General features: G+C 43.8%; 6 non-coding genes across 6 annotated transcripts; all 6 read left to right on the top strand.

Annotated features, from left to right (window-relative positions):
* Positions 1-433: 433 nt before the first annotated feature.
* Positions 434-622, top strand: LOC141193645 (U2 spliceosomal RNA). The gene has a single exon (XR_012266540.1). It is a non-coding gene; the product is annotated as a U2 spliceosomal RNA (small nuclear RNA).
* Positions 623-1,734: 1,112 nt separating this feature from the next.
* On the top strand, positions 1,735-1,925 carry LOC141194242 (U2 spliceosomal RNA). Its single transcript, XR_012267030.1, has one exon. It is a non-coding gene; the product is annotated as a U2 spliceosomal RNA (small nuclear RNA).
* A 1,115-nt stretch (positions 1,926-3,040) lies between these two features.
* LOC141193587 (U2 spliceosomal RNA) lies at positions 3,041-3,231 on the top strand. Its single transcript, XR_012266493.1, has one exon. It is a non-coding gene; the product is annotated as a U2 spliceosomal RNA (small nuclear RNA).
* A 1,115-nt stretch (positions 3,232-4,346) lies between these two features.
* LOC141193586 (U2 spliceosomal RNA) lies at positions 4,347-4,537 on the top strand. Its single transcript, XR_012266492.1, has one exon. It is a non-coding gene; the product is annotated as a U2 spliceosomal RNA (small nuclear RNA).
* Positions 4,538-5,652: 1,115 nt separating this feature from the next.
* LOC141194277 (U2 spliceosomal RNA) lies at positions 5,653-5,843 on the top strand. Its single transcript, XR_012267063.1, has one exon. It is a non-coding gene; the product is annotated as a U2 spliceosomal RNA (small nuclear RNA).
* A 6,172-nt stretch (positions 5,844-12,015) lies between these two features.
* On the top strand, positions 12,016-12,206 carry LOC141193640 (U2 spliceosomal RNA). Its single transcript, XR_012266537.1, has one exon. It is a non-coding gene; the product is annotated as a U2 spliceosomal RNA (small nuclear RNA).
* The last annotated feature ends 265 nt before the right edge of the window (positions 12,207-12,471 follow it).

Genomic DNA, 12,471 nt, shown 5'->3' with positions numbered 1-12,471 from the left:
GACTTTAACTACGCCACAATACTTTATGGACTTATGGAATGCCCAACAAAAGACCAAAAAATTATGGCATGGAAGACAATAAATTGCGCCAAAATAGCTCTCTGGAAAGCCCGAAATATTTAAATTTTTAATCATGATGAATTGTCTTTAAATGATGTTTTTAGTTTTTGTTTAAGTGAAATGTATGTATATTTTTTATTAGATAAAAAAAATAATCCAAATATCTCCCTAAAATGGGATGTCAATGTATGGAACACATTTTGAATTTTTGTAACATTTTATTAATTTGAATATATGCAAATTTTTATCCTATTTGAATAATTTATGCTTTTAAGTCTCGTATGTTTCGAGACAATGTATAAAAATTTGTAATGATGTAAAATGTTGCTTTTATTTCTGTACATCTGTGTAATTTTTAAATAAAACTGGTTTTATCCCTGTGAGGGGATAGCCAAATTAAAAAAAAAAATCTGTTCTTATCAGTTTAATATCTGATACGTCCCCTATCTGGGGACCATATATTAAATGGATTTTTAGAACAGGGAGATGGAAAAAGAGCTTGCTCTGTCCACTCCACGCATTGACCTGGTATTGCAGTATCTCCAGGACCGGTGCACCCCTTCTTTAATGCAGTTTCTAAAATCAGAAAGAATTGAATTCAATGTTTTTTGTTCATTTTGCTTGTTTGTCGGATTTTGGGATGGACTCTTTGGCTTTGCTTTTCTTCTCCTCATTGGATTTTTCATGTTCAAAGTTGCAGAAGCCAGATTACAAGCTCATTTTGGTTCAACTTCAGCAACTGTGCATTGCATTGCCATGTAATGTGATGCAATGCTATCTTTCTAGCTCTCCCTTTTTACTTCCTTTTGGATAAACAGACATATTAGGCAAGCATTTTGGAGCTTTCACCTAAATAACTACAGGTGGTGAGATAAGCTGCACAATATAATTGACCTTTCAGTATATTGTTGCACACACACCATCTATTTAGCAAATGCCCTTGTTATCAACAGCAGCCTTTTAAACTCACCTGAGCTAACAGGTATGTGCACTGGTTACTCTGCTGCGCTTAAAATTTCTTTTTTGGTTTGCTACAATGCCTTTTCTGAAACGTTGTCTCCTTCTGCTGGAACACTGACTTCTTTCATTTAATGCCTGCAGACTATAAAAGAGAACCCAACCCAAAAAGTTTGGTTGATTAGTCTGTGGCATTCTGTTAAACTGTTGCTTATGGCGGTCTCTGTGAGCTTCTCAGCGACATTCAGCCAGGCAGGTATCCTGCCTGCAGTAGATGGAATGTGGCAATGGAACGCTGGCTGCGCGTGTCATAATAGGCTCTGAGCCTTTATATACCTGTGCACAGCAGCAGCCACCTTCAGTCTGCTGCTGGACAGCCAGCAGCAGCAGCAGGAGAGGTATGTAATCAGGAGCCCTCCTGCTAAGGGTAGACAGCTGCTCGTTCCACCCCACCCCCCGCCTTAATTGGTTCTCCTCCCTTCCAACGGTGTTGAGGCGGGTGGGAACAGCAGGGGGTGAAGGTGCTGTGTTTAAAGAGGTGGAGTTATGCAGATCTAAAACGCGTGGATTGCAGCAGCAGCAAGCCGAAAAGTGCAGGCATGTAAGGGATCTAGAGGTTGACAACATGTCTTCTTAACGGGAGTCCAGGAGCTCATCTCCACAAATGGACTTTTCAGGATCCTTGGGTGGCTCCGTAGTTTGAAACCAATTCTGGTTATCGCTTCTCGGCCTTTTGGCTAAGATCAAGTGTAGTATCTGTTCTTATCAGTTTAATATCTGATACGTCCCCTATCTGGGGACCATATATTAAATGGATTTTTAGAACAGGGAGATGGAAAAAGAGCTTGCTCTGTCCACTCCACGCATTGACCTGGTATTACAGTATCTCCAGGACCGGTGCACCCCTTCTTTAATGCAGTTTCTAAAATCAGAAAGAATTGAATTCAATGTTTTTTGTTCATTTTGCTTGTTTGTCGGATTTTGGGATGGACTCTTTGGCTTTGCTTTTCTTCTCCTCATTGGATTTTTCATGTTCAAAGTTGCAGAAGCCAGATTACAAGCTCATTTTGGTTCAACTTCAGCAACTGTGCATTGCATTGCCATGTAATGTGATGCAATGCTATCTTTCTAGCTCTCCCTTTTTACTTCCTTTTCGATAAACAGACATATTAGGCAAGCATTTTGGAGCTTTCACCTAAATAACTACAGGTGGTGAGATAAGCTGCACAATATAATTGACCTTTCAGTATATTGTTGCACACACACCATCTATTTAGCAAATGCCCTTGTTATCAACAGCAGCCTTTTAAACTCACCTGAGCTAACAGGTATGTGCGCTGGTTACTCTGCTGCGCTTAAAATTTCTTTTTTGGTTTGCTACAATGCCTTTTCTGAAACGTTGTCTCCCTCTGCTGGAACACTGACTTCTTTCATTTAATGCCTGCAGACTATAAAAGAGAACCCAACCCAAAAAGTTTGGTTGATTAGTCTGTGGCATTCTGTTAAACTGTTGCTTATGGCGGTCTCTGTGAGCTTCTCAGCGACATTCAGCCAGCCAGGTATCCTGCCTGCAGTAGATGGAATGTGGCAATGGAACGCTGGCTGCGCGTGTCATAATAGGCTCTGAGCCTTTATATACCTGTGCACAGCAGCAGCCACCTTCAGTCTGCTGCTGGACAGCCAGCAGCAGCAGCAGCAGGAGAGGTATGTAATCAGGAGCCCTCCTGCTAAGGGTAGACAGCTGCTCGTTCCACCCCACCCCCCGCCTTAATTGGTTCTCCTCCCTTCCAACGGTGTTGAGGCGGGTGGGAACAGCAGGGGGTGAAGGTGCTGTGTTTAAAGAGGTGGAGTTATGCAGATCTAAAACGCGTGGATTGCAGCAGCAGCAAGCCGAAAAGTGCAGGCATGTAAGGGATCTAGAGGTTGACAACATGTCTTCTTAACGGGAGTCCAGGAGCTTATCTCCACAAATGGACTTTTCAGGATCCTTGGGTGGCTCCGTAGTTTGAAACCAATTCTGGTTATCGCTTCTCGGCCTTTTGGCTAAGATCAAGTGTAGTATCTGTTCTTATCAGTTTAATATCTGATACGTCCCCTATCTGGGGACCATATATTAAATGGATTTTTAGAACAGGGAGATGGAAAAAGAGCTTGATCTGTCCACTCCACGCATTGACCTGGTATTGCAGTATCTCCAGGACCGGTGCACCCCTTCTTTAATGCAGTTTCTAAAATCAGAAAGAATTGAATTCAATGTTTTTTGTTCATTTTGCTTGTTTGTCGGATTTTGGGATGGACTCTTTGGCTTTGCTTTTCTTCTCCTCATTGGATTTTTCATGTTCAAAGTTGCAGAAGCCAGATTACAAGCTCATTTTTGTTCAACTTCAGCAACTGTGCATTGCATTGCCATGTAATGTGATGCAATGCTATCTTTCTAGCTCTCCCTTTTTACTTCCTTTTGGATAAACAGACATATTAGGCAAGCATTTTGGAGCTTTCACCTAAATAACTACAGGTGGTGAGATAAGCTGCACAATATAATTGACCTTTCAGTATATTGTTGCACACACACCATCTATTTAGCAAATGCCCTTGCTATCAACAGCAGCCTTTTAAACTCACCTGAGCTAACAGGTATGTGCGCTGGTTACTCTGCTGCGCTTAAAATTTCTTTTTTGGTTTGCTACAATGCCTTTTCTGAAACGTTGTCTCCCTCTGCTGGAACACTGACTTCTTTCATTTAATGCCTGCAGACTATAAAAGAGAACCCAACCCAAAAAGTTTGGTTGATTAGTCTGTGGCATTCTGTTAAACTGTTGCTTATGGCGGTCTCTGTGAGCTTCTCAGCGACATTCAGCCAGCCAGGTATCCTGCCTGCAGTAGATGGAATGTGGCAATGGAACGCTGGCTGCGCGTGTCATAATAGGCTCTGAGCCTTTATATACCTGTGCACAGCAGCAGCCACCTTCAGTCTGCTGCTGGACAGCCAGCAGCAGCAGCAGCAGGAGAGGTATGTAATCAGGAGCCCTCCTGCTAAGGGTAGACAGCTGCTCGTTCCACCCCACCCCCCGCCTTAATTGGTTCTCCTCCCTTCCAACGGTGTTGAGGCGGGTGGGAACAGCAGGGGGTGAAGGTGCTGTGTTTAAAGAGGTGGAGTTATGCAGATCTAAAACGCGTGGATTGCAGCAGCAGCAAGCCGAAAAGTGCAGGCATGTAAGGGATCTAGAGGTTGACAACATGTCTTCTTAACGGGAGTCCAGGAGCTTATCTCCACAAATGGACTTTTCAGGATCCTTGGGTGGCTCCGTAGTTTGAAACCAATTCTGGTTATCGCTTCTCGGCCTTTTGGCTAAGATCAAGTGTAGTATCTGTTCTTATCAGTTTAATATCTGATACGTCCCCTATCTGGGGACCATATATTAAATGGATTTTTAGAACAGGGAGATGGAAAAAGAGCTTGATCTGTCCACTCCACGCATTGACCTGGTATTGCAGTATCTCCAGGACCGGTGCACCCCTTCTTTAATGCAGTTTCTAAAATCAGAAAGAATTGAATTCAATGTTTTTTGTTCATTTTGCTTGTTTGTCGGATTTTGGGATGGACTCTTTGGCTTTGCTTTTCTTCTCCTCATTGGATTTTTCATGTTCAAAGTTGCAGAAGCCAGATTACAAGCTCATTTTTGTTCAACTTCAGCAACTGTGCATTGCATTGCCATGTAATGTGATGCAATGCTATCTTTCTAGCTCTCCCTCTTTACTTCCTTTTGGATAAACAGACATATTAGGCAAGCATTTTGGAGCTTTCACCTAAATAACTACAGGTGGTGAGATAAGCTGCACAATATAATTGACCTTTCAGTATATTGTTGCACACACACCATCTATTTAGCAAATGCCCTTGTTATCAACAGCAGCCTTTTAAACTCACCTGAGCTAACAGGTATGTGCGCTGGTTACTCTGCTGCGCTTAAAATTTCTTTTTTGGTTTGCTACAATGCCTTTTCTGAAACGTTGTCTCCCTCTGCTGGAACACTGACTTCTTTCATTTAATGCCTGCAGACTATAAAAGAGAACCCAACCCAAAAAGTTTGGTTGATTAGTCTGTGGCATTCTTTTAAACTGTTGCTTATGGCGGTCTCTGTGAGCTTCTCAGCGACATTCAGCCAGCCAGGTATCCTGCCTGCAGTAGATGGAATGCGGCAATGGAACGCTGGCTGCGCGTGTCATAATAGGCTCTGAGCCTTTATATACCTGTGCACAGCAGCAGCCACCTTCAGTCTGCTGCTGGACAGCCAGCAGCAGCAGCAGCAGGAGAGGTATGTAATCAGGAGCCCTCCTGCTAAGGGTAGACAGCTGCTCGTTCCACCCCACCCCCCGCCTTAATTGGTTCTCCTCCCTTCCAACGGTGTTGAGGCGGGTGGGAACAGCAGGGGGTGAAGGTGCTGTGTTTAAAGAGGTGGAGTTATGCAGATCTAAAACGCGTGGATTGCAGCAGCAGCAAGCCGAAAAGTGCAGGCATGTAAGGGATCTAGAGGTTGACAACATGTCTTCTTAACGGGAGTCCAGGAGCTCATCTCCACAAATGGACTTTTCAGGATCCTTGGGTGGCTCCGTAGTTTGAAACCAATTCTGGTTATCGCTTCTCGGCCTTTTGGCTAAGATCAAGTGTAGTATCTGTTCTTATCAGTTTAATATCTGATACGTCCCCTATCTGGGGACCATATATTAAATGGATTTTTAGAACAGGGAGATGGAAAAAGAGCTTGCTCTGTCCACTCCACACATTGACCTGGTATTGCAGTATCTCCAGGACCGGTGCACCCCTTCTTTAATGCAGTTTCTAAAATCAGAAAGAATTGAATTCAATGTTTTTTGTTCATTTTGCTTGTTTGTCGGATTTTGGGATGGACTCTTTGGCTTTGCTTTTCTTCTCCTCATTGGATTTTTCATGTTCAAAGTTGCAGAAGCCAGATTACAAGCTCATTTTGGTTCAACTTCAGCAACTGTGCATTGCATTGCCATGTAATGTGATGCAATGCTATCTTTCTAGCTCTCCCTTTTTACTTCCTTTTGGATAAACAGACATATTAGGCAAGCATTTTGGAGCTTTCACCTAAATAACTACAGGTGGTGAGATAAGCTGCACAATATAATTGACCTTTCAGTATATTGTTGCACACACACCATCTATTTAGCAAATGCCCTTGTTATCAACAGCAGCCTTTTAAACTCACCTGAGCTAACAGGTATGTGCGCTGGTTACTCTGCTGCGCTTAAAATTTCTTTTTTGGTTTGCTACAATGCCTTTTCTGAAACGTTGTCTCCCTCTGCTGGAACACTGACTTCTTTCATTTAATGCCTGCAGACTATAAAAGAGAACCCAACCCAAAAAGTTTGGTTGATTAGTCTGTGGCATTCTGTTAAACTGTTGCTTATGGCGGTCTCTGTGAGCTTCTCAGCGACATTCAGCCAGCCAGGTATCCTGCCTGCAGTAGATGGAATGTGGCAATGGAACGCTGGCTGCGCGTGTCATAATAGGCTCTGAGCCTTTATATACCTGTGCACAGCAGCAGCCACCTTCAGTCTGCTGCTGGACAGCCAGCAGCAGCAGCAGGAGAGGTATGTAATCAGGAGCCCTCCTGCTAAGGGTAGACAGCTGCTCGTTCCACCCCACCCCCCGCCTTAATTGGTTCTCCTCCCTTCCAACGGTGTTGAGGCGGGTGGGAACAGCAGGGGGTGAAGGTGCTGTGTTTAAAGAGGTGGAGTTATGCAGATCTAAAACGCGTGGATTGCAGCAGCAGCAAGCCGAAAAGTGCAGGCATGTAAGGGATCTAGAGGTTGACAACATGTCTTCTTAACGGGAGTCCAGGAGCTCATCTCCACAAATGGACTTTTCAGGATCCTTGGGTGGCTCCGTAGTTTGAAACCAATTCTGGTTATCGCTTCTCGGCCTTTTGGCACGATCTATCAGGTTTACCTGTGTGGTCTTGCCTGTGAGGTGCTCTTGGTACCCTTTCTCTCGGCCTGGGGGGATCGTTCCTCTTCGGAGGGACTTAACCCCCCTGCTGCTATTGGGAGGAAGGATTAGTCCGGGAGCAACGGGAAGGGATCCCATGAAGGCTTGCGCCTTTCAGAGAGAAGAGTCGGTACGTTCCTGAGTGAAGGATGCCGGCAACGCTCACATATTCATCGGGTGATGCCCGGATGCGGAACACCGTGAGGATTGAAGTTGGAGCAGCATCGAGGATGGAGAAGAATTTGGACTACATCTGCCATAGGATTCTTCTTGGAGTTCTGGAGTTTCGGCGGGAAGACATATTCTGCTTCCAGGACAACGAGTACAAGGGGACATACATCATCACCTTCAAGAGCCAGGGATGCTGTCAGCAACTCGTACAAAAGGTAAACGAGAAAAACTACTTAGATGAGTTGGATGGACTAACCTTTTGTCTCTTGTATGCTTATGACGAGATCCCCATCGTGGTGCATTTCCCGAACCCCTTTGTGGAAGCTGCAGACATCTCGACCTACCTTACCCGCTATTGTGATGATCTGAGATACCTGGGTACTGTGAAGAACGCGGTAGGCTTCTGGTGCGGCAAGAGAAGGTATATGGCCCGTCTAAAGAGGGACCTTAGTGGAGTGGGAGGAATGCTACACCCTCCCTCAACCTTCGTAATCGGTAAGAGCAGAGGCTACTTATTTTATCCTGGAATGACAGTATGTTGCAGGAACTGTGGACAAATGGGTCATACCCAAACGTCCTGCACGGGCAGGAAAGTAGACCGCTGCAATAATTGCAGCTGTTACGGACATTTAATGAAGGACTGTCCCGCTGGGAGGAAATGTAATCTCTGCGGTGAGGCGGGGCACATGTTCCGAGGATGCCCCAACAGGACCAGGACCAGGACCTACGCAGAAGCTGCATCTTCTGAAGCTGAGCCGTTGCGCCCACCGGTCTTCACTGGCAGGCCGGCGTCGGAGGGTGGTTCGAAGGGCGAGAAGGCTGGGATGGAGCAGGGAGCCGGAGGCCCCTCTGGGGCGGCACCTGCATCGAAGTCCCTTAACGATGGGCGGACCTCGCATGGACCGGAGCGGGGGGGTCCTCCTTCTGGGAGGGTATCCTCCGTATCGATGGTTCCCGATACCGATCCTGTTGGGCTGGAGGGTGGTGCCCCTGTGCGGTTGGCTACAGGGGACCACGCAGCGATGGCCTCAGGATCTTCCAGGGCGATTAGCCAGCCACATGAGGGGGCTTTGCTTCTAGGTGGCGAACATCAGGAAATCTGTGTTGCTGATCTTGTCCTGATGGACCAGTCTCCCCCCCTGGAGGAGTTGGAGGAAGAGGAGGACTGCACCAGTGACCTAGTGGAGTCTGCCCCGAAAAAGAGACGGAATGTCGAATCCCCAGCGTCTCCTGGAATGTGGCTGGGAACCGTGACCTACGAGGGGGCAACCGCCGGCTCACAGAATATCGAGTCGTTTGGGTCTTCTAGCCCGGATGTCCTGGAGCAATTTGATATACAGGGCTTTGAGTCAGGTGTCCTCATGGAAGATCCACCACCCTGACCTATGAATGCCCACAATAAGACTTGTCTCACTGAATGTGAGGTCATTAAAGAGCCCAGTTCGTAGGGCTGCTCTATTCAAGTATTTAGAAACCACTGACTTTGACATATGTTTATTACAGGAATGCGGGATACAACATGCACTAAATTATAATGATATCAAGACAGATTGGAGACTGGGGCCCTCCATCTGGTCTGGCTCCAATGACAACAAGTCAGCGGGGGTGGGCTTCCTCTGTCGTGGGAGAAATATTACTGTAAATGCTGTCACAGAAATAGTACCAGGCAGAGTGGTTTTAGTGCATTTTAAATTTAATGGTTTTACCCTACGTGTAATGAATATTTATGCTCCCCCTGATAAGCAAGAGAGAATTAATTTATTTGGGATATTGCCATTGTACTGTACTGGGTCATCTCCCCTGGTCGTAGGGGGTGATTTTAATTGTCTTTGTGCTAGTGAACAACGAGCAGGGGGTGACCCTTTACGCAAATTGGATAAGTCATGTCATCTATTGAAAGATTTTATAACTGATTTTAAATTATGCGATGCGTGGAGGTCACTCCTGCCGACGGACCCTGGTTATACGTGGTCCGGAAGAGGGGTGTCCTCCAGGATCGATTTTATTTTCCTATCAGATGATTTTAACCCTGTAAAATGTGTTTTAACATCAAATATATTTTCTGACCATAAGGGCTTGGAGGTGCATCTAGAATACCGGGATGAACAGAGGGTCAACAGGGGCCTCTGGCGTCTAAGTACTTACCTGCTGGAGGACCCTCTGATTCGACAAGACTTTGGTAAAGCCTATCAAGCCTGGCGGCGACAAAAACCTTCTGATGCCCCTATGGTAACCTGGTGGGAAAATTTGAAAAAAAAAGTCAGAATGTTTTTTATAAAAGCAGGGAGACGTAAAGCTAGAGAGAAAAAAAGATGTTTTAGTGATCTTAACACCAAACTGCAAACACTTTTTAAATTCAAAGAGCTAGGGGTGGAGGTGGGAGATGATATTGCTAGCCTAAAAACTGAAATCCAGAACTGCATAGACACAAAGGGGAAAGAGATTATTTTTAACTCTAGAGTGCAGCACTTGGAGGAGGGGGAGAAGTGCTCTCGCTTCTTCTTCAAAAAAGTCATGGATAAAAGAGAAGTGATCACAAATCTAGAGGGTGAAACATCTATGCAGGGAATGTTGAATGCTACTTTTAACTTTTATAAGCATCTTTTTAGTAAAAAGTGTATAGATGAGTCCTTTTTATCTGATGCTCTTAATGATCTCGATTTTAAGTTAAATTTTACAGACCAGGAGTTTTTAGAACGCGATATTGTTTTAGAGGAATTATTTTATGTTTTTAAAAGTTTCTCTAAGGGTAAAGCACCTGGGTGTGACGGACTACCTGTAGAATTTTACCTTACTTTTTGGGACATTTTAAAAGAGGACCTTTTTATGCTTTTTAAAGAAGTTTTTATTTGTGAACAGTTGCCATTTTCGTGGAGGAGAGGAGTGGTGTCTTTGATATATAAAAAAGGTGACCGCAGTACTCTAGCGAATTGGAGACCCATAACTCTCCTAAATGTTGATTACAAGGTACTTGCTAAGGTGGTTGCAGACCGGCTCAGGAGTGTCATTGCCAAACTAATCCAGCCTGAGCAGGTTTGTAGTGTACCAGGCAGAAGTATTTCAGAGGTTTTAAACGTATTAAGGGATGTAATTTGGTATTCCAGAGACCGGGGTCAAAATGTAGCTCTTTTAGCCCTAGATTTTGAAAAAGCTTTCGATAGAGTCTCTCATAGATTTCTTTTTAGAGTTTTAAAAAGAATGGGTATCCCTAATATGCTTTTAAATTGTATTAAGATTTTATATAAAAATTGTTTTAGTCAAATTTCTCTTAATGGCTTTTTAACAGATGGAGTTCCCCTTGAGTCCGGAGTGAAGCAGGGATGCCCCTTGTCGCCCATCCTGTTCATCTGCGCCATGGAGCCCCTGCTGAGCGCAATAAGGAAAGACAAAGTGATTAGAGAGGTTCCTGTTCCAGGCGGAGGTGGCAGTGATGTGAGAGTCTTTGGCTACATGGATGACGTGACAGTTGTGTGCGTGGACCCTGCTTCCCTCCGGAGGGCGGTGTTGCGCATTGAATTTTTTTCCCAGGCATCCGGGTTTAAACTTAATTTAAATAAATCTGAATGTCTGACTTTGGGATCCTGGGACACCGCCCAACTCCCGCAGCTCACTATAAAACGAGACAATGTAAAAATTCTTGGAGTTGTTTTTAACGAGGAGAATGTGGGAACTCAAAGCTGGGAGAATGTCATAGAAAAAATGTCAAAGAAAATATCATTTTGGGGTTTGAGGTCCCTAACAATGGAGGGGAAAATTTTAATTATAAAATCAGTGTTGTTACCCCTCATACTGTATATAGCTATGGTGTACCCCCCCTCTGATGTTTTAATTAAAAAAATGACTAGGATGATCTTTATGTTTTTATGGAACTCCAAAATGGAAAAATTAAGGCGAGAAATAATGAGGAAGAATAAAATGAACGGCGGAAGGGATGTCCCCGATTTACATATTTATTTGTATTTAAATTATTTCTGCTTTTGTTTCAAACATTTTAATGGTAATAGTGCGCTAAGTTATTTTTTAAAATATACCTGTGGGATGATTTTTAAAAGATGGTTTAAGTTGTCGTTGAATTCCCCTGTTTTACTATGCCCCCCCAAACACCAAGCAATCTTAGAAAAGACTGTTCGATTTTATAGCCTTGGTGATTTTAATATGGACATTTTTAAAGACCGCAAGAAGCTTTTATCTTTTCTGAGGAGGAATGAAGATGTGACCCCCATAGTAAATTTCTCAGAAGAGAGATCGAAGCAAGTTTGGAAGAATGTCTTCGGGAAATTCTTAGCAAATGGACATAAGGACATCGCATGGATGGTGGTCCACCAGTGCCTCCCCACCAGAGAATTTCAACACAGGAGAGGCCTGGTGGCCAGAGCCAAATGCCCCAGAGACTCATGTGTTAATGACGAAACCACCTTGCACCTTATGTGGAATTGCCCATTTGCACAGGAACTTTGGCACAAAGTTGGGATTCTTTTAAAATGGACTTGCGGTTTAAGAGATTTTAACCATGAATATGTTTTATATGGCCTTTTTAAATGTCCGACCCCTCAACAGTATTGTATATGTTGGTGTATGATTAACTGTTTTAAAGACGCCCTTTGGAAGGCACGCAATATTTTACTTTTTAAACGTGATGCTATTTCTGTGAAGGATTGTCTTAAAATTGCTTTTAGCCAGATGTATATTTATTACTTGAGGGATGTCAAATGTATTGGGAGAAGGGATGCCAATCGTATATGGGGTTTTTATGGGTGGAATTCTGTGTTTTAATAATGTACTGTTTGTGTTGTTGTTTTTGATTGTAAACCATCTTTTACGCACTTAATAAATTATGTTGAAACCTGAATCTGTTCTTATCAGTTTAATATCTGATACGTCCCCTATCTGGGGACCATATATTAAATGGATTTTTAGAACAGGGAGATGGAAAAAGAGCTTGCTCTGTCCACTCCACGCATTGACCTGGTATTGCAGTATCTCCAGGACCGGTGCACCCCTTCTTTAATGCAGTTTCTAAAATCAGAAAGAATTGAATTCAATGTTTTTTGTTCATTTTGCTTGTTTGTCGGATTTTGGGATGGACTCTTTGGCTTTGCTTTTCTTCTCCTCATTGGATTTTTCATGTTCAAAGTTGCAGAAGCCAGATTACAAGCTCATTTTGGTTCAACTTCAGCAACTGTGCATTGCATTGCCATGTAATGTGATGCAATGCTATCTTTCTAGCTCTCCCTTTTTACTTCCTTTTGGATAAACAGACATATTAG

This window comes from Phyllobates terribilis, unplaced genomic scaffold (assembly GCF_046119375.1).
Source record: "Phyllobates terribilis strain yellow unplaced genomic scaffold, ASM4611937v1 Scaffold_66__1_contigs__length_7565176, whole genome shotgun sequence".
NCBI classification, from domain to species: domain Eukaryota; kingdom Metazoa; phylum Chordata; class Amphibia; order Anura; family Dendrobatidae; genus Phyllobates; species Phyllobates terribilis.
This window is presented reverse-complemented; position numbering and strand designations above follow the sequence as displayed.